The following is a 20,072-nucleotide window of genomic DNA, read 5'->3' on the forward strand; positions in this document are numbered from 1 at the left end:
TCCTTAGGGACATGGTTAGCTAGTTCAGTAGCAGCATTGTAGAGGGCAGGCAGCATAGGATCCTTAGAAACATGGTAAGCAGGTCCAGTAGCAGCATTGTGGAGGGTGGGCAGCATAAGATGCTTAGGGACATGGTTAGCGGGTGCAGTAGCAGCATTGTAGAGGGTGGGCAGCATAGGATACTTAGGGACATGGATAGCAGGTGTAGTAGTAGCTTTGTAAAGGGCAGGCAGCATAGGATCCTTAGGGACATGGTTAGCGGGTGCAGTAGCAGCTTTGTAGACGGCAGGCAGCATAGGATCCTTAGGTACATGGTTAGCGGGTGCAGTAGCAGTATTGTAGAGGGCGGGCAGCATAGTATCCTTAGGGACTTGGCAAGCAGGTGCAGTAGCAGATTTGTAGAGGTCGGGGAAGTGTTTGAACCTTCAGGGCGGGGTTAATGAGAGCAGTTGGAGAATTGCAGAGGGAGGGGCAGTTCAGGATCCCCCAGGGGACAATTAGAAGGAGCAGTAGGAGCTATGCCAAGGATATGGCAGTAGAGTATTCCGAGTATTCCTTGATGGCACAGTTAGCAGGAGTACTAGGAGATTTGCAGAGGGCGGGCAGCATAGAATCCTTAGGGACATGGCTAGCGGGTGCCGTAACAGCTTTGTAGAGGGCGGGCAGCATAGAAACCTTAGGGATAGGGTTAGCTGTGCAGTAGCAGCTTTGCAGACGGCGGGCAGCATAGAGTCGTTAGGGACATGGTTAGTGGGTGCAGTAGCAGCTTTGTAGAGGGCAAACCTTAATGGCCGGGGTTAATGGGAGCACTAGGAGCTTTGCAGAGGGTGGGGCAGTGCAGGATCCCTCAGGGGACAATTAGAGGGGGAAGTAGGAGCTATGCCAGGATAAGGCAGTAGAGGACTCCTTGAGGGCAGAGTTAGCGGGAGAACTAGGAGCTTTGCAGAGGGTGGGGCAGTGCAGGATCCCTGAGGGACAATTAGAGGGGGCAGTAGGTGCTATGCCAAGGATAGGGCAGTGGAGGACTCCTTGACGGCAGAGTTAGAGGGAGCACTAGGAGCTTTCCAGATGGTGGGGCAGTACACAATCCCTCAGTGGAAAATTAGAGGGGGCGGTAGGAGCTATGCCAGGATAAGGCATTAGGGGATTCCTTGAGGGCAGAGTTAGCGGGAGAACTAGGAGCTTTGTAGAGGGTGGGGCAGTGTAGGATCTCTTGAGTGCATAGTTAAGAGAAGTGGGATCTTCAGAGAGAGCTGGGCAGTATAGGATATGTCGGGGGTATAGGGTCTCTCAGGTGCACAGTTAGCAGGAGCAGCAGGTGTTCTGCAGAGGGTGGGGCAGTATAGGATCCCTCAGGGCACAGTTTTTACTCTTGTGGCTCTGAATACTTCCAAATAAAAGAAATCAAAATAAAGGGATGCTGGCACACATTGATGTGGGTTAGCTTTTGTGAAGGGTGCCCAGTGGGAGCCTGGGACACGAGGGGCACTGGGACGTGGGAGCAGGAAGCAACTTCACCCCATGACATGCATGTTAAGACATTGCTGCTGGGAAACTAATGTCGAATGTTCTTTTTTAGCCCTATCCAGCTTATCTTTCACGACACTGTGTCAATATGAAGTGTAGATAGCAGTTCTTATCGGTGCGCCCTTAGCCCCACAGTCTGCCTACAGGAGCGTGCTGGGTGTTAAAGGGCCGCTACTTCCAGTGATTATTAAAAGGCGCACCTCATGCGCCTCCAAGCATTAGAACAGGGGCCGGCAAACTTTAGCTCTCCAGATGTTTTGGACTACAACTCCCATCAGCCCTAGCCCGCAGAGTGAATGGTGAGAGAGACTGGGCGGCACGCGGCAGACTGCTGCATTAGAATAAAGGGAGCCGGCAAACGAGCAACCCAGAAGCACGCAGCAGCAGTGCTGGTGAGGCACAGTGCCAGGTCGGCAGCGGCTAGGGGCAACCGGGGCTACTCTGCCACATAATCCAAATGCCCCTGGAAAATCTATGCAATAACAATAATAATATTAACGTGTTCTTTATAAGGCTTGGCAAATAATGTTTTCAGTTTCATAAGACTGTGTAATCCAATTAAATGATTATCTATCACCCTCATTCGGATGAAAGGCTGAGTCCCACCCCCCATCTGTGATTCAAGCCCGTAGCTTTCAGGATGAACACAGACCTCAGTAGATGGCGCATAACTCAATGAGCTAATAATGGAACTCTATATTGAGGGATTATGTAGTGAAGGAGTGACCGCACACCGCGGTTGTCATCCACTAATACTCATCAGTCGGTGGCAGCCTCCCCCCACCTCCAAGTGGTTGAGGTGCAGGATCACGCGCACCACCATTTAAGTTATGTTTCAATGACTTGAAGGACAGGGACGAGTGGAATGTATGATTGTCTTCAGTGGTCGAAGTGTACCAAAAGAAGTAGTGGACCTTTGTTCCCTATTGGTCTGCACAACTTCCCACAAGCCCCATTGCTAAACCCCCTCCCATGCACAATTCAAACCCTAAAACACACATGCCTGATGTTTAAGGGAACGTCCAGTGCAGTGCACTGAAAGTGCAAGTTTCAACTTCTTCCTACACTTTTATTTTAAAACGAAACCATTCCGGAACGGTTTCTTTTTAAAATAAAAGTATAGGAACGGTAAAACTTAATTAAAAGAAGTAGAGGAGCACCGCTCCCGACCGCTCCCACCCACTTCGACCACTGATTGTCTTTAAGTGGAAAGGTCGTCTAAACATCACAGCAACGTTTACAAACCAAAATGGCCACGCCTGGCATGAAACGCACGCTTTGGGCAATGCTAAGCAGTTTCATGGCGAGCAGAACCTACAATGGGCCCAATGATTCATGGAATTTTCTGCACGGTTCAAAGTGACTTTGCACTGATGAAAAGTGACTTTGCACTGCCGACACAAACCCTGATTCATGGAACCATGCAAAGTGTATTTTTGCAGTGCAAAGTCCAGGCAAAGTCAGTGCATAGAAATGTTTGCAGTACACCATGGGCCTCATTCCGAGTTTGGAGGCCATGGCTGCCTCCAAAACCGGGTCCGGTCTGGTTGAATGGGGACTTACTGGGACATTCCGACCTGTGCGGACCCGTGAAGTCCCCATCCAACCAACCATTCCCCATTCCCATTTGAGCCCCCATAGGGCTCAATGGGAATGGGGAAGGCGCTAATTACTGCCCGCAAATAGCGGGCCCGTTATTAGCGCCCTGGTCCCTTAGCGGGACCCGTAAAGGACGTGTGGTCAGACCCGCTAAGGGAACTCGGAATTGGGCGATAAGGGTTTAACGGCACCGGTCTCCTTACCGGTGACCGTTAACCCTTACCGCCCAACTCGGAATGAGGCCCGATGACTTTGCGCTGACTTTGCACTGCAGAAAAATACACTTTGCACAGTTCCATGCATTAGGGTTTATATAGGCAGTGCAAAGTCACTTTTCAGCAGTGTAAAGTAACTTTGAACCGTGCAAACAATTCCATGAATCGGGCCCAACATGTCTATCGCTTAGTCGCCAGACCTTCACACAAAGTGCTGGCCTTTAGTTGCTGGTGATGTGGGTTACTCGCCCAGATCTGCTTCAAACATAGCAAAACAATGCGGGTGGGGGGAGTCCGAGAAACAGTTACAATGGTTCAAGCCTGAGTGTGTTACGACAAATTGTAATGGATAATCTGAAGGTTTGCTGACAAAGCCCGCAAAGCGATATGTTGAATTGGTATTTGCTCCTGTTTAACCGAAAAGATCTAGCTACAGAACTTTCTCGACAGACAATGGGATACCTTAATTTTATCCATATTCTCAGGGGGAGCGGTAGGGGGTGGGAACTCGGGGATGTTAGTTAGTAGATGTAATAAGGCAATATGTTTTGTATGAGGTTGACACTGGGTGTTACCCGTTTCTTGTCCTTGTATTCTTATTGTCCAATTACATATATATGTTTGTACTGTATGTTGGTATATCCCTTTAAAAATTCAACAAAAATTATATTTAAAAGAAAAAAATGGTTCAAGTCATTTATAGCTGGAACTCACCAATATTCCTAAAATGCAAACCCCAAATCAAGAGGCTTGAATTGGTAAGAGCATGTGTTTGCTCGATCTGGCAAAAATGTTGTCTGATTCCTTGGGGTTATATTTGATGTTTTTCAGACATCAGGCCTTTGCTCAGATTGAAATCGATTTGATCTGATTCAAGGACACTAAAATAGCTAGTTAAATCGGTATTAGGTAATTATATCCCTGTATATATGGTTGCCGTATATAATGTCGCCGGGAAAAGGTCGTGGCGACATTATATAGGTGACCATATATATATATGGACAGAGGCAGTAGGAATTGCAGGGGTGTCCCCTACTCCCCATGAAAAATAAAAAAGGGTTTAGGGGTTGCGGGGGTGTCCCCTGCATGTTCCATGTATTAATGTCCCCACAAAAAAACTGTCATTTTACGGCGATTTTTTTTGCATGGCGATATTTTTGAGGGGACATTATTACATGGAACCGTTAAATCAGTTCCATGTGATAATGTCCCAGCAAAAATGGTGCCTGGCAAAAAAGTCGCCCAGAAATTGCTGTTTTTTGCAGGGACATTATCACATAGAACATGCGGGGTAGACTCCTGCAACCCCAAAATCTTTCTTTTTGGCTAGGGGAGCGGGGGCAACCCCGCAACTCCTGCTCCCCTTGACTCCATATATATGGTCACCATATATAATGTCGCCACAACCTTTTCCCGGCAACCATATGTATAGCGACCATATATATGGGGATACCATTACCGGATACCATTAAATCGTAGCCTCAGTTATCCGTGCGACTGGCAGTAGTAGGTTTGAAACCTGGGAGAGCTGGCTCAGCCTTTCATCCTTCCGAAGTCGATAAATTGAGTACAATTGCATTAGATAATAATGAGAGAAATTAAAACATTGCTTTGAGGTGGGAGGAATCTAGCATTAAGTGCTATAAAAAGTACAGATATTATTATTAGTTCAATAGTTACTGATGGTCCAAAGTGGTTCGAACAAATTCAGACCACAAACAGGGCGGTTCTAGGTTTTGTAGGGCTTGTATCAAATCCTGCTTAGTGTCAGCTCTGTATCACCCTAGTCAATTCGATCTATTATATTACAGAGTTGAACCATCATTCTAATCCACCAGCTTAAGGGCACGCCTCCCTACTAGGAATTTTTACTTGTTTTTTTGTAATAGAGTTCCTTATCTGCCATATAAGCAAGACGACAGGGAGCAACACAGGTTCGATCCCTCTCAATTATTTAAGGAGACTCATCAAACAATCTCTTTTTTGTACATCTGTTCCAGGTGAGCATGTAAAGTGTGCTAGGTGCATGGAAGTAGAAGTGGAGACTGACACATTGCATGGCCAGTCGGTGTCACTGGGGATAAGCATATCTGGGGTACCTTGTGCTTTCACGCTGAGGGGAGAAGCCCGAGCCCTTTGGGCTGGACTGCTTGCCCTGGTGACAGGTCCAACACTGATTGGCTATGGCTGCTCCGCGATGCCGCCCCGAGCAATGCTAGCTATTTACGTAATTAGGATTTGCATCACACACTGCTGCCATTTGCGTGGTCCCCGTGTGCTATGGTGGAACTGAAAGAGAGGTAGGGGGCTGTGCTAGGTTAATGGGGACAGAGGGAACATGCATGACAGCTCTGCTGTTGTGCTGCTGCATGCAGGCATAAGGGTCTTTGTGTCCAGGGGAGGAGAGGGGCCTCGAATGACAAATCTGGGAATTTAGATATGCCTATTAGCCTCATCCTACAACTAGCAGAAATTGCACTTACTAAGAATTTCTTTCTCAAGGAGGACACGCACAATGAACAAGTAACCGGGACAGCCATGGGAGCGACATTTGCACCCCCTTTGGCCAACCTGTACGTCGCCGCTTTTGAAGAAAAATATATCTATCCTGGAAACAACCCTTTCTCTAAACACATTTTAAGGTGGCGTTGTTACATTGACGACATTCTGATGCTGTTTGAAGGAAATCAGAATACCCTCACCAACTTCATCACATGGGTGAATGGACTAGATCCATTCCTTAGGTTCACCCATGAGGCAAGCAAAACCGAAGCCACATTCCTTGATCTCAGTATAAAAAGAACAGGACACACCTTTGAAACTACTGTGTTCCGCAAAGCCACAGACAGGAATTCCCTCTTAGAATATTCCAGCTTCCATCAAAGGAATCTTAAGGAAAACCTGTCCTTTGGGCAATTCCTCCGATTTAGGAGGAACTGTACCACCAAAGATGAATACGGTGTACAAGTGAAAATACTTTAATCGAACCTAAGAGAAAGGAACAATCCTAACAAAATCATAAGACAAGCATACAAAAGGGCAAGGAACACACCTAGAGAAGTTACTCTCACACAACATGAAAAAAGAGAAAGGGGAACGGATGTAATTACAGCAGTCTTCAGCCACTCTCCAGTGGTGAACCTTCTCAAAAAAGAAATTAAAAAATCCTGGCACTTACTAAATGTAGATGACAGCAACCTACCAGCACCACTGTTTGCTATTAAAAGAAGGTGAAACCTCAGGGACAGTCTCACACACACATATCAAGAAATAAAACCTCCAGAGACCAATACCCTCTGGAATACACCAAGAATGGTGGGACATGCCCCCTGTGGGAACTGCTCAGTGTGCCAATTCACAAAACGTACAACCACAATAGACATCGGGTGGACACACCCGTGGGAACAGAGGACATTCACAAATTGCAACACAACCAATGTGGTGTACCAAATCCTCTGTCCATGCAACATGAGATATATCGGAATGACGACAAGATCTATAAAAACCCGTATTTGTGAACACAGGTCTAACATCAGAACAAAAAGATGTACTGCCCCACTAGTAGAGCATTATGGGACAAAAGGACACTCAGAAAATGAAATTACATGGACGATTTTAGAGAAAGTGACGTTACCTAAAAGAGGAGGGAATATAGCAGCACTGCTATTACGAAGAGAACAAATGTGGATTTACAGACTTCAAAGTCATAAGATTGGCTTAAATGAAGATATCTGTTGGCAAACCCTGGCAGTGCAATGATCACTATCATTCTACATCGAGATTAGCAGTAGACTGAGAAACACCCAATCACACGAGAAGTATTCGTCTTGGTGCGCCCTCTAGATACCAGCCACTTGCAATGATTTCTAATTCAGAAGCCTATTACACATCATGGGATGCAATAAAATGAGCGGCACTTTATATGGGTACACTCATAATAAGATTACCATCATTAGCTCTACCCACAGTTATAAGATTTTGCTGACTTTGGGTATTATGTGCCATAATGCCATAGTGCGTTATTTACAGTACCTTAGCATAGCCACCGAATAATGGTACTGATATGTGCACTTATACTGTCCAAAATAATTGTATATGCACACAAATACATCTAGCCCTATTGTAAGATATAGGGCTTTCTTAGCTATGTGTAACAATTTCTATTACATTTCTGGTTCATATGCGTTTCTCCACTATGATCGAGCTGTACATGCAGCCCACCTACACACGATAATGTATGGATTTGTTAACCATAGACGAACAATCATTGTGGTAGAGGTCAGCGAGGCAACTACATCTCCCATCACCTCAGTGGGAATTTTGTAGCTCTGCACTCGCACCCGACCACAAACGGCCACGCCTTATACACACGAAAATAAAGATGGCGGACGCTAGCGTTCCTGTCTACTACCAGCCCGTTCGCGAAAGACATCACTTAGCGTGCAGAGCGAGAGACAACATTGAGTGTGCAGCAGGTAAGAGACCACAAGCCGCGACACCCACAGTAATCTGAATCTGAATCGTTGGCCGTAGTACACATGCTCTGTTCATTTAGCCGCATCGCTCGTGTACCATGGGCGCTGCAACAGACTCCAATTGAGCAGCCCTAGACTCTATTTAACTATATATATATTCATCGGAGAACGGGCGACACGCATATTGGTATGCACACCGCTAGCTTAAATACGTATCATCGGGCTAAAGCCAAGTCTCATTAGGCTGTGCCCATAAATATAAGCCAGTGTGCTACATGCACAAAATGTATGGCTCATGGTTCTCAGTTACTATTGAGTGTAATTCTGTGTGGAACTAAACTTAACAAGCGCAAAATGTTGTAATCAGAAAAAACACTCATCCGTGTTTGTTATTGCATGTGTTGTGACCTCGTAGTCTTTAAGACTCAAGAGTAAATGTCCCTAATTTGGCCTTTACTCTACAGAGGTACCCAATAACAATTCAAGAAGAAGACTGGACAACACCAGTATCCAGCTCCCAGAACCAACAGCCACAGAACTTGAGACGATTTTACTTTACAGGTTCTACAGCAGAATATGAACTGAACCTGTATATTTAAGCACTGACAACTAGTCTGTATAATAGTTGGTACAGTATAAGACATACCTAGTTATCTGTCCTTCAGGTTGTTGACGCAGGAAAGCACCAAGTGCATAGGGGCATCCGTCACAACCAGAAAACAGAAAACATAACCACAGGTAATACACCTTGACCTGCATGACTGTTCCTTAAATTGATTATTTGTTCAGAACATCCCGCACTTACAACCCCCCTCTGTCCATTTTTGTAATCCAACAGGGATCGGGACACAGTAAAATGCCCGTGGGTAACCCAAAGCACCTCTCAAAACCCTCCAAGATGTGTAAACATGTGAAGAAATCATTTTGTCAATGAGAATTCAATATTCTCCGTCCTGAAGAAAGCGGCTTGTCATAAGGACCGCTGAAACCGGTTGACTATTATTAAGAGTTGCTAGGTTGATGACTGCAACTCCGAGACCCGACAGCATTTTGAGGAATGGGCTCGAAGAATTAGATTACATCATTTTAACCCTATCATAACAATACTAAGTCATTTTATTGATTGATAGAATCATTTTGTTTTAACTGTTGCACTTTAGTGGTCTATCTGACCCTTTTGGTAAAACCATTGTATTTTAACCATAAGTCACATAGATTGGAGGCGGTACCAATAAATGAAGACACCGACCCCCACGAAATGTGCACCTATTATTTAGACTGAGGAAAGTAGTGAGATAGTTGAGGGCAAGGATTCCCATACCCTTGTAGGTGGCACACCATCGCCAACTAGGCACGTGTGAACGACACTATGGGGGTATGAGTTATTCACACACAGGGTAAGAAAGCTATCATTAGAGACTCAGACCCAGGAATAAATATTTTTTAATTAAATAACTACTGTCTATTTTGTGCTATAAGCCTTGGCCGGGGGGTCAGGGGTAGGGGGAGGCTACATACCCCCATAGCCCTGGGTTGCATTGGCCGGGCCGTGGTTTGTAAGTTGTTGTAGAGTTCAGTTTGAGTGGTTACGCATCATGTGTAGCTTTCAATTTCTCCCTGAATCACCATTTTTGTATAAGGTCTCGGGAGGATAGTTCAGGGGCAACCCACTCGCCTTGGAAGCAAGACGACGAGCAGCAACACAGGTTCGATCCCCGGGTCCGCGCTTAGAAACCTTGGGGTATTAAGCGCGTTATAAATGACTAATCATAATCATATGGTCATAATTGCATCAATCTGCACTGTTGACTTATGAACCTGAGGAAGCGTCAGACTGGGAACTAAAAGAGGCCCTGGAAAATGTTTTCAAAGTGGCCCCATATTACACATTTTCAGCAAGCCCTAACCCGTTTGCTATGGGAACATTTGGAAATACCAGACAAAGAGGCCTGGGCTGCAGAGGCCTACTGGGAAATCTCCAGAGTTCCCTCAAGGCCAGTCCACTCCTGACTGGAGTCGAGAAATCTGACAACATACGCCATTTATACTTAGGAAAACACAATACTCATAGCCCCAATTCCACTGTGGCTTCACAGACAGACATGACACCAGGCTGGGCTAAACATACAGCATGAAACAATAACACATGATATTCTCTGCTAAAAGCAGGAATGGCAGATCCAGGAATAGAACGGTGATTGGATGTAATCCAGTTAGAGCGGGCATGCGATGAGGTTGGAGGGGGGGCACCACTCCCCTCACCCCCACACACACACTTTACTCACTGTGGCTATCAGTAGATTTGTGCCAATAAAGCTATGGACTCTTGTGTCCTCACATACCTTATGTGGACAGCATTTCTCTAGGAGGGGTAGCAAAGCGTTGCATCAGCAGGTTAGACGACGAAAAGGCCATCATCGCGCATGCGCCAGAGCCCTGGAAAGCAAACCAAAGGAGCATTAGTACATCCACATGTTTTTGGCAGAATCACAGCACAGCTGCGGCCCCAATGCGAGGAGGGCGCCCCCCTCACCCTCACCGCCCCACCTGTCTCTGTAAAGGGTATCTTCGCCTTAACCTTAAGCTTTCTCATCCACACAAAGGGGGATTTTGTGTACAGAACACATTGTTTGCAATTTGCATGGCTTCTTGGCGCTTCCAGTGGTCTCTGTGGACAACACACAGATATTGTGCAGAGTGAGAGCCCCATGTTAGCACAGAACATAATTTGAGACCACAAAGGATTTTGGGCCTGGTTCACAGAGCGTTTTCCTATGGGATTGTGCCATTATAAAACTCTTCTGTGACTCAGACCCTTTGTGTTTTTTTGGTGGTAATAACCTAGGGTGGCAGGTGTCCTATCAGTGTATTGCATTACATGAGAACTATTTTTTGGCGGGCACTGCCGACACATGGTCGATGCCATCGCAGAGCGCTATATAAAGTAACAGTGATAGCTATACAGTCTGCCTTTGTTCTGGGCAAGCATAGGGGACCCTATGGTGGGGCGCGGAGGGGCTGCAGTAACACAGGCCAATTTAGGATCTACTATGCTTGCCAGGAACTAAGGCACATAGAACATCTATCATTGTGCCTTGATGAAGCGTCCTGTGATAGCACGAAACATGTATTGGTAAAATCCACCAAAAAAGAAGTCTCTTTGAATGCAATAAACCGATGGTAGGGCCCCCACCATGGGCCCTTAGCACAAAAGAAAAATCACAAACCTTGTGTGTTCTCCACTTCTTTTCCGGCACAATCGTGCTAACCATGGCACTCTCTCTCTGTCCCGTAGTGTTTATCCTACAAAGTACTGGCTTTGGTTCCCAAGCCCTGCTAGCTTGCTTATGGAGTCGCCTGCGGGCACATTTGGTCGTAGACGAATGGGGTTCAGTACCGTCTCATGTTCTCGCGTAATGACTACATGCAGGTTGGGACCCTTGAAGCAGACATGTACGGGGGGATGCATAGTACATATTATTGAAACTAGTTGTTCAGCCTGGGATTCAGGAGTGGCAGGGCAGCCATTGTATCTGCTATATGTGCAGCACTGCAGCAATTTTGATAAATATCGTAGCTGTACAACAGCTATCTTGGATCGTATCCTGATAACACAAGGTCGTGTTTCATTTTATTTTTCAGACATCTTCGCAAGGTGCTTCCTCACGAAACCAACCACAATAAAGTGGTGGGGGAACCTTATTGGCGAAATTGAAGATTTCTGAATGATGCTGTGAACTGAGTACACCGTGTGATATGCAGATATATGGGTAGCACTTTTTTGTCGGTGCACTTACATGAGTTGAGGCAGGTATGAGTTTTTGGTTCGTTGATAAGGGCCTTATGTAAAACCTACAATGTAGTGTACTATTTTATTAACAGAGGCATGAGACTCATAGGATCTGATGTTTCCATCCCAGGATGGACGTCCCTTTCAACAATACCTTGTACTAATACAGTGCAAACAAATTGTACACGTAATGTGTATTTGAGGTAATCAGCATTCTATTGATTAATATGTTGAATTTAAAATCAGAGCCACTAGTGGTTTTAGTAATTCCTATATTATATCTTATAGGGGATCATATACATGAAATTATACACATATTTCATGTGATTCAACAAGAAACATTAGTGGAGACATTGAATTATTAAGTCCCCCTGAAGAATGTTCCATAATGAAAGGAACAGAAACATGTTGGATATCTTCAATAGCTGGTACATTTGAGACTGAATATGAGAGGTTTACGATGTCGCTAGGATTACTGAACATTGTGCATAGTTGATATGAAAAACAGAGATGAACTGCATATTTATTTGTAAAAAAAAAATACATTTGAAAGATTTAGCAATGTCAAGGTAACAACTGTATCAACTTCTTTATACACAGCAAAACCTGAATCATCCAAGTTGAAGATATTTATTTATTTATTTATTTATTCATATTTGTAAAGCGCGTAACAGCCCGTAGGCATCGTGGCGCTAAGATATGGAATGGGGATTATGGTATTGTAGTATACAATATGATGAATACAAGAGATACCTTTAGCACACCATTTACAAATAAGATTAAACTCCACTTTGAAAGGTAGGTTCTTATTAAACCATAAACCCACCTTGTCTCGGTCTAAAAAGTCACAAATAATGGCAAGTAGGCTTAAGCAAGCAATCCTAAGAACGGGCAAGGTAGGGACAGTTTCAAAGTCGGGCCATGCAGTCATGTTAAGAACTTCTGAAAGTTTAAAATGAGATAAATCCAATTCAATCTTACGCCAAGTGTGGGGACATTAGATCATTCTTCATTGTGTAAACATAAAATAAATGGTTTCAAAACAAAAGCTTTGTGGTAGGATTCAAAGGGCCCAATTCATGGAAGCTTTTTACAATGGCGCAATCCCATAGGAAAACGTTCTGTGAATCAGGCCCTAGTCTGGGAATGTAACACCTCCCTCATCGCTTAACTTGTGTCTCCTGGTGGGATCATATTTGCTAGGTCCATAGAAGGAAAAAGGTTGTGCCTCTTCTCTAATTGATGTGGGTAAATATAATCAAAAGTGGCATCCACTGATAGAATATCTCAATGCCTCCTCAGCGGATTCTTTTTAATATATTGCTTCAGGTTTCTTCGATTTTCCCTCTCCTCTTGTGTCTTGTATTGCCCTGCCTGTTTGTTCTTCTTAAATGCTCTTCTAGTCCTTTTTGGTTATGATATAATATGATATGATTAGTTATTTATAACGCACTTAATACCCAGAGGTTTCTAAGCGCGGACCCGGGGATTGAACCTGTGTTGCTCTGTGTCGTCTTCCTGCCAAGGCGAGCATGTTGCCCCTGAGCTATTCTCCCGAGACATAGGTTTTATCTATAATCTGTTGCTCAAAGTTATTCAATGTATTCAGATCTTGAGTTTTGCAAATAACATTTTTGTGACTTTACCTATTTATTTATTTATTTATTTATGTATTTATTTATGTATTTATTTATTTATTTGTTTATTTATTTATGCAATTCTTGTAAACTTGATAAACTACTTTGATGGCTTTAATTGTAAACTCAATTTACATATTTTCCCTGTGTTATTGCTTTGACAAGTCTTCTTGTTGTTAAGTGCTGAATGTTATATTCTGAATGTATTCATTATAAATACTTAACAAAAAAACAAACAATAATTTGAACCATGAAATTGATTCTTGGTTGATCTGTCTGCTTGGGGCTCCTTATTCAGATGGATGTATTGTGTGTTGAATGCTTGCTATACCCCAGCACAACAGCTGCCTTCAAAGGTTCCCCCAACCTCCTGACTACAGCATAAAAGACACCCCAGCCAGACTAAAGCAGTGCATGTGTCAGAATGCACAAACTCAGGTTAGAGGCCCTCTACAGAACTACATGTCCAAATCTCTTTAATGACCCCCTCGAATTTCACTGCAAACACACCTGTCACTAAGGCAATTTGATGATGAACGTCCCTTCAGAAGCTTATGTCTCTTGTGCAACTCCAGAATAAGCACCCCCAAAGTTGCACCACCCTGTCAAACATCAGACTCAGTACACGAGAGCCTGGGTAATCTTGCAGTGACCGGTAGGCACCGGAATCCACACAGGAGCACCTACTTTTTTCAAGGACCACGTCACACTTTCTTCTTCAAGAGCTCCACACACTCTTTCCCACATATCATCAAAAATAATATGTCACCAATCTGCACTCTAGTCTCACATGAGTTTGCTCGCCCAATCAAGAGTCTCCTGTGCTTTAAAGAACTGGTGAGTCCCCAACACGACACGTGTAGTTATGCGACTCATCCTTCCAGATCTGCCGCTGCTATTGGCGCTTCTCCCAAGAACCTCGGCCGAATGATCTACTAATTGGAACACTGCTGAATGCCCCGGTTCAGCTAGTAGCCTTCTTCCACCTAAAAGAGCCAAAGTCATTTGCATGCGAGACTCTTCGTGTCTTCAATGGTTCCTTATAAACAGGTGAGGTAACAGACAAATGGAAAGGACCAGAGGTATATCCTCTTCTAAAACAGCCTGCTTTCCATCCACCTGGTTGGAATAACTTCAGACCGATTTCACAGACTCTCTTCCTGTGAAGCAACTTGAGCGTCTAGTGTTGTCCCAATGATCATCACTTGTCCTGGAGGCCTAGTTACTGAACCTGCATGAGGCAGGAAGTTGTAGGCCTCATTTCAGCATAGAGATCTTCAGCAGTGCCGGGCAGTAGAAACTAAAAGAGGGGTTAGGAGTAAGGGGTGCTGGAGCACTGATTCTTCTAAATATATCAGCAGCTGTAGATACCGTGGACCACCACATCCTCCTTGTCCAGGCTTCACATGGGCTTACTGACTCATACCATTTGAATACATTGAGGCGTATTTGATATTAAACTCTCTGCCGATGATACGCAGCTTTTTTTGCAATAAAGCTGCCCGGGGATAGAGACACCTCTGCCAGTATCGTTTAGAGCTGTTTGGTGACAGCTAAAGACTGGATGGTTGCCACCTATTTTAAAATGAACCCCACCAAAACTAAAAGGTAGATGGCCAAAGCTAAATTGTATCCAGGGGACAGCTCCAGACCGGAATCATTTGGTAAGTGTACGGGTCCGGCCCCCTCACTTGAGGAATCTTGGCATTATAGTAGATTCCAATTGGTCTCAGTTACTAAATCCTGATTTTTAACCTTGGGAAACTCAAGAAACCGCTACCTTATTGTACTTTTAATCACAAAGCTACAATTATCAATGTGTTTGTTTCACCTTCCCTTGACTTGCAACGAGTTCCTGTCTTGGCCTTTCCCCAAAAATTCATCTAGGCTGCAGTAAGTGCAGGATCAGGATCTGGCAGTCAGGCTGTTGCTTGGACCCAGGACATATGATAAATTATAACGCCTTGTACGCAAGTGTTTCTAGGCGCCATTATGACCACGTGCTTCCGGGCCCGCTTTCATTGCGCTGGCCAACTACTCAACAAACGGCCATTTTCAGAAGCATGGGCCGTGTCCATAGCTCCCCCCAAGGACGTTTGGGGATCCTCCGTATGACAAATGATGCCGATATCAGTCTAACCGGCCTCGAGGATTTCAGGATGTTGCTCCCTTACTGCTCTTTACATTAATGCCATTTAAGCTAGTCAATAACGTTCCACTTCCTTTTAGAACTAACAATAATTCAATACCATTTAGCTGGCAATTCCTTATTTGGCTAATCGTACGGTGACCAGAGGTCCCGGTTTTCCCAGGATAGTCTGGGGAAATCACCCTCCGTCCCGGGAGTTTTTTCATTTTAGAAACCCCGTCCTGGGGCTACGGTCCTGGTTTTTGCCGGGACCCGATTTTGGAAATCCTAAAATCGGGTCCCGGCATGACTCTTCCTGTGTGAATGGGGGCATGTGTCTGTGAGCACACCGACTCCCCGACCCCCTCAACAGGCCAGCGACATAGAAGTAGGACTACACTTTTATTTGTCTTTACGTTAGTCCTACTTCTATGTCTATGGCCTGTCCCGTTTAAAAAATAAAAAAAAAATCTGGTTGCCCCAGCTAATTGTTTTTTTTTTTTGGTGTTGTCGCTCTCCTGTACAGTGCGGCCTTGTGCAACGCGATGTCTTTTTGGCGAAAGGATGCACTTTATAAATGTCGGGCCAGCAGCTTTGCCTTCCCCTGCACTGTCCCTGGCACTTATTTTCACAGTGCCAATGTAACTGAGAAAATCTCGCCAACAGTAGTCTCCTCCAATGTCAGGTTTCTTATTTAGGGGTGGAGTGGGTGTAACATATCCACATGTCAGTTTCTTCTGTGGGGCTTGAAGCTGAGGTTGGTCTGTTTCTAGGCGCTTCTAATTGTGCAGATTAAGGAACTGAGACACAGGGAGATAAATTGATTTACCCAGGGTCATATAGAACGATATTATGGGCTGGGAGGATAGCTCAGGGGCAGTGTGTTTGTCTTGGAAGCAAGACAACGCAGAGCAACACAGGTTTGAATCCCAGTCCTGCGCTTAGAAACTGGTCTGTGCTATTAAGAGTGGTATGAAAAGCAAATTAATTCATGAGTTAATATGGACAAATGGGAAAGCCAGGACTAGAAGTATGGCCTGCAGTTTCCACAGATGCCAACAACTCCTCCCTAAGCATTAAGACATTTGACATTGAGGTGTGTCCATGACCCCACACCTTGTAAACCCCCCATACCCCTCATCCAGCAAAGAATAGAATTCTAAAAGGCTAGTAGAGTCAGAAGAGATATAACTGCATCCATATCCATTCTAAAGTGCTGCATTGCCAAACCTACTGTTCCTCCTAGGATTTGACACGCGCTGGTGAGGCAAGTGTTTCATAATGAAGGGTATTGTTGATCTGTTTGACCAATGAGCTGCATCTGACTTGTGATTGGTGGTCTGCTTGGCCAATGAGCAGTATTCCGATTCAATCCTTTATTTGAGTTGTTATAGCATACACGCATGTGCACAGTTACTTCAGAGCGTTATAAACTTCAGAGACAGCTGGGGGGGGGGGGGTAAGGATAGAAATGAAGGTGGTGGAGTGGTACCATTTGCAGTTAACCATAAGGACACAGGACAGGATACAGGACCATTATTTAAGCAGGTTTGAATAATATGTCCGATTTTAAAAAGTTTAACACTTCTTTTAAAGTTGTGTGGGCTGGCAGCCAATCAGGCCAAAGAAAAAAGGGGGTGTGCCATTGTTAAATCACATCACACTAGAGAGAATAGGCAGAGAGCGAATGGCGACTGCAGGTGAAGTACATATAGGATATTATTGACTACAAGAGAATGTCATATTTCCCAACTTGCAAACTCTGCCTCACAGCCACAGGATAAAAGCCACAATGCTCCTGGAGAGCATGATAGCTCTGTGGGTTGGGCGCTTGCTTCAGACATCACTGTTCAGCCAGCAGTACACAGGTTCTAATTCCGCCAGGGCTGGCTCAGCTCTTCATTCTTGCATGGTCAATGAATTGAACACCGTTATTTGGGTAATAAGAACGCCCATTATTACAGCGCTTAGAAGCAGGATGACACGAAGTGCTAGAGAAAACCCTGTTATTATAACAGGCTTCCTGAGAGGCAATGTCATCCTGTACATACAGAAATCCCATAGCCTATATTAAGTTTTATATATGCCAGGGAATTTTCCAAATGCTCCAATGTCTGTGAACAACATGCTGTGCCCCAAATACCCTCCACACCTGCTCTTCCTTCCAGCCACAGTCATAGTTATTAAAAGAAGAAAAAAAAAGATCATATAAAACATTGTAGGTGTAATTAAAAAAAAAGACATTCATGTTTCTTCATGTTTGCCTATGAAAAGAATCGTCAGGCATCCATGTGTAAAGTAACTCCCCACTTATGAGGATTATATTTATTTATTTAAATGTATTTATTTATTTTCATATTTTTTTTTAAACCTCTTTATTGCTTTTCTTTCAGTAATATTTTCATTTGTATAACGCGCCACATGCCTGTAGGCCTCAGGGCGCACAGAGAACAATACAGGACAAACAAACAGAAAAGAAGAAGCGGAGCGTGAATTGAAACAGTACAAGGAGGAGGCGATCAACTTGAAATGCAATTGAAGAGATAGGTCTTAATCCTCTTTAAGACACCTTTAAATGCTTACACTGCAATGTTTGCACTTCAGACTTGCATAATAAAGACATTTAAACAAAAAACATACAATTTATTATGACATGATTTGATATAGTATTTGTAACGCGCCTATACACAAGTGTTTCAAGGCGCATAGAGGAAGGGAATGGGGAAACAGAGGAAGGACAGAGACAACGATCTTACTAGGCCAAGTGACATTGAGACCGCACAAGTGCAGGGGAGCGGGAGGGGGAGGGGAAAAGTGCCAGGGGAAATGGGAGGGGGCAGTCCTGTACATGGGATCAAAACAATAACAAGAAGTGTAGCCAGCAGGTGGCAGGTGCAAGGGTATGTGCAGACAGCAGGTGTCCAAAAGTGCAGGTAGGGGGGACTGTAGGGTTACAGATACAAACCCAAGTGCAAGGGTTGCTGGGAGGCAGTACAGGTGTGCAACTGGATGGCAGGGACCTGGGCCTGAAATCAGAGGGTAGCCAGGTGACCAGTGCAGTATCAGACAGGAAATCAGCAGGAGAGAGGAAGAGAGAAGGCAGAAGCAAAGAGGGAGGGCTTGAGGTGCTTTCTGAACCAGAGATGGTTCTCCTCAAGTTTCAGAGAGGCAGGGAGGCTGTTCCAGAGGGAGGACCCAGCTGAAGAAAGAGATCGACCACCAACTCGTGGCCTGGAGAAGCGACTGACCCTGAGGGAGTTGGAGGTGGAGGAGCAAAGAGCTTGAGTAGGAAAGTATTTACGAAGAGAGAGTTGGAGGTATTGAGGACCCAGGCCACAGAAGGCTTTGTGGACAATGCAGAGGGTCTTGAACCTAATGCTTGCAGCCACTGCAGTAGTCCAGCCTAGAGAGAACCAGAGCTCTAGAGATAGTGAGCTTCTGGGGGAAGGAGAGGAAAGGAAGAATACCTCTGAGGAGGTGCAGTTGGTAGTTTGACTTCTTAGAGACATCAGAGATGTGAGGTGAAAAGGAGAGTGTGGAGTCAAAGATGACCCTGAGGTTCTAAGCCTCACTGGTGGGAGCAGGAAGAGGGCCAAGGGAGGCCAGCCAGAGAGTGACAGGAAAGGAGGGTGCAGGTGTACCAATGAGGAGAATCTCCGTCTTACTGGCATTAAGGCAGAGATCGTTGGCGGCACACCACGCCTGGATAGCATACAGGCAGTCAGAGATGAGAGGAGAAGAGGTGGCAGAGGGAAGCCTGAAACTGAGCTAAGTGTCATCCGCATGGCACTGAAAGTTGGAGCAGAGAGCGGCAATGCAGTGGGCGAGAGGTTCTAGGTATTGGTTGAACAGTCAGGAAGAGAGGTTAGACCCCTGAGGAACACCACAGGTAGAGAGTGAGATAGAGGAAAGGATGGACCCAAGTCGGACCTGGGAGGGTTGATCAGAGAGGAACGAGGTCAGCCAGGCTAGGGCCTGATCAGTGATACCCAGGTTAACACGGAGACGATTGAGCTGGATGGTATGGTTGACCATGTCAAAGGCAGAAGAGAGATCGAGTAAGATGAGGACAGAGGTGAGATTAGAATCAAGGTTAGAGAGCCTCTCTTCACAGATGTTCAGGAGAGCAGTTTCCATGCTTCTGGCTGCTCTGAGGCCAGACTGATGGTCATGTAGACAACCAACAGATTCAGTGTGAAGATTAAGCTGGGAGATGGCCAGCTTTTCCAGGAGTTTGCCCAGGAAAGGAGTGATGGAGATCGGGCAATAGACAGCCGGGCAGGAGGGGTCAGCTGAGGGTTTCTTGAGAAGAGGATGCACAAGAGAGTGCTTCAGGGGGTAAGTGAAGGCTCCAGTGGTGAAGGGGTGGTTGCAGGAGTCAGCCAGGGCAGGATCGAGGTAGTCAATGTGGTCCTTGATGGTTATGGAAGATCAGGGAAGAACCTGTTTTGACTAGACTTTCATAGACCGGACTTGTCTAGAATCCTCGTCAGGGTGAGAACAGAGGAAAGGAAGAGAAAGAGGGAGGAGAGGTGGCCACAGGGGGGCCAGAGGTAGAGGAGACAGTAGAGGGGGGAGGTGGAGAGGACGAGAGGGTGGACAGGATGTCCTTGGTTTTAGAGATGAAATGAGAAGCCAGGGCCATGCAGAGGGCTTGGGACGGGACAGGAGAGGTAGAGACTGCAACAGGATTGGCAAGCT

The 20,072-nt window shown here is 45.2% G+C and overlaps 1 protein-coding gene across 9 annotated transcripts in view; it reads right to left on the minus strand.

The window, feature by feature from the left end:
• Positions 1 to 20,072, minus strand: part of PITPNM2 (phosphatidylinositol transfer protein membrane associated 2) — a 1,944,277-nt gene that overhangs the window by 1,648,067 nt on the left and 276,138 nt on the right. For all 9 annotated transcript variants that reach the window (XM_069619654.1, XM_069619653.1, XM_069619649.1 and 6 more), the window contains exon 2: positions 10,159 to 10,252. The gene's annotated coding sequence lies outside the window, so the exon portion shown is untranslated. The remainder of the gene's footprint in view (positions 1 to 10,158; positions 10,253 to 20,072) is intronic.

The sequence above is a fragment of the Ambystoma mexicanum genome, chromosome 10 (genome assembly GCF_040938575.1).
Source record: "Ambystoma mexicanum isolate Mex_15411 chromosome 10, UKY_AmexF1_1, whole genome shotgun sequence".
NCBI classification, from domain to species: Eukaryota; Metazoa; Chordata; class Amphibia; order Caudata; family Ambystomatidae; genus Ambystoma; species Ambystoma mexicanum.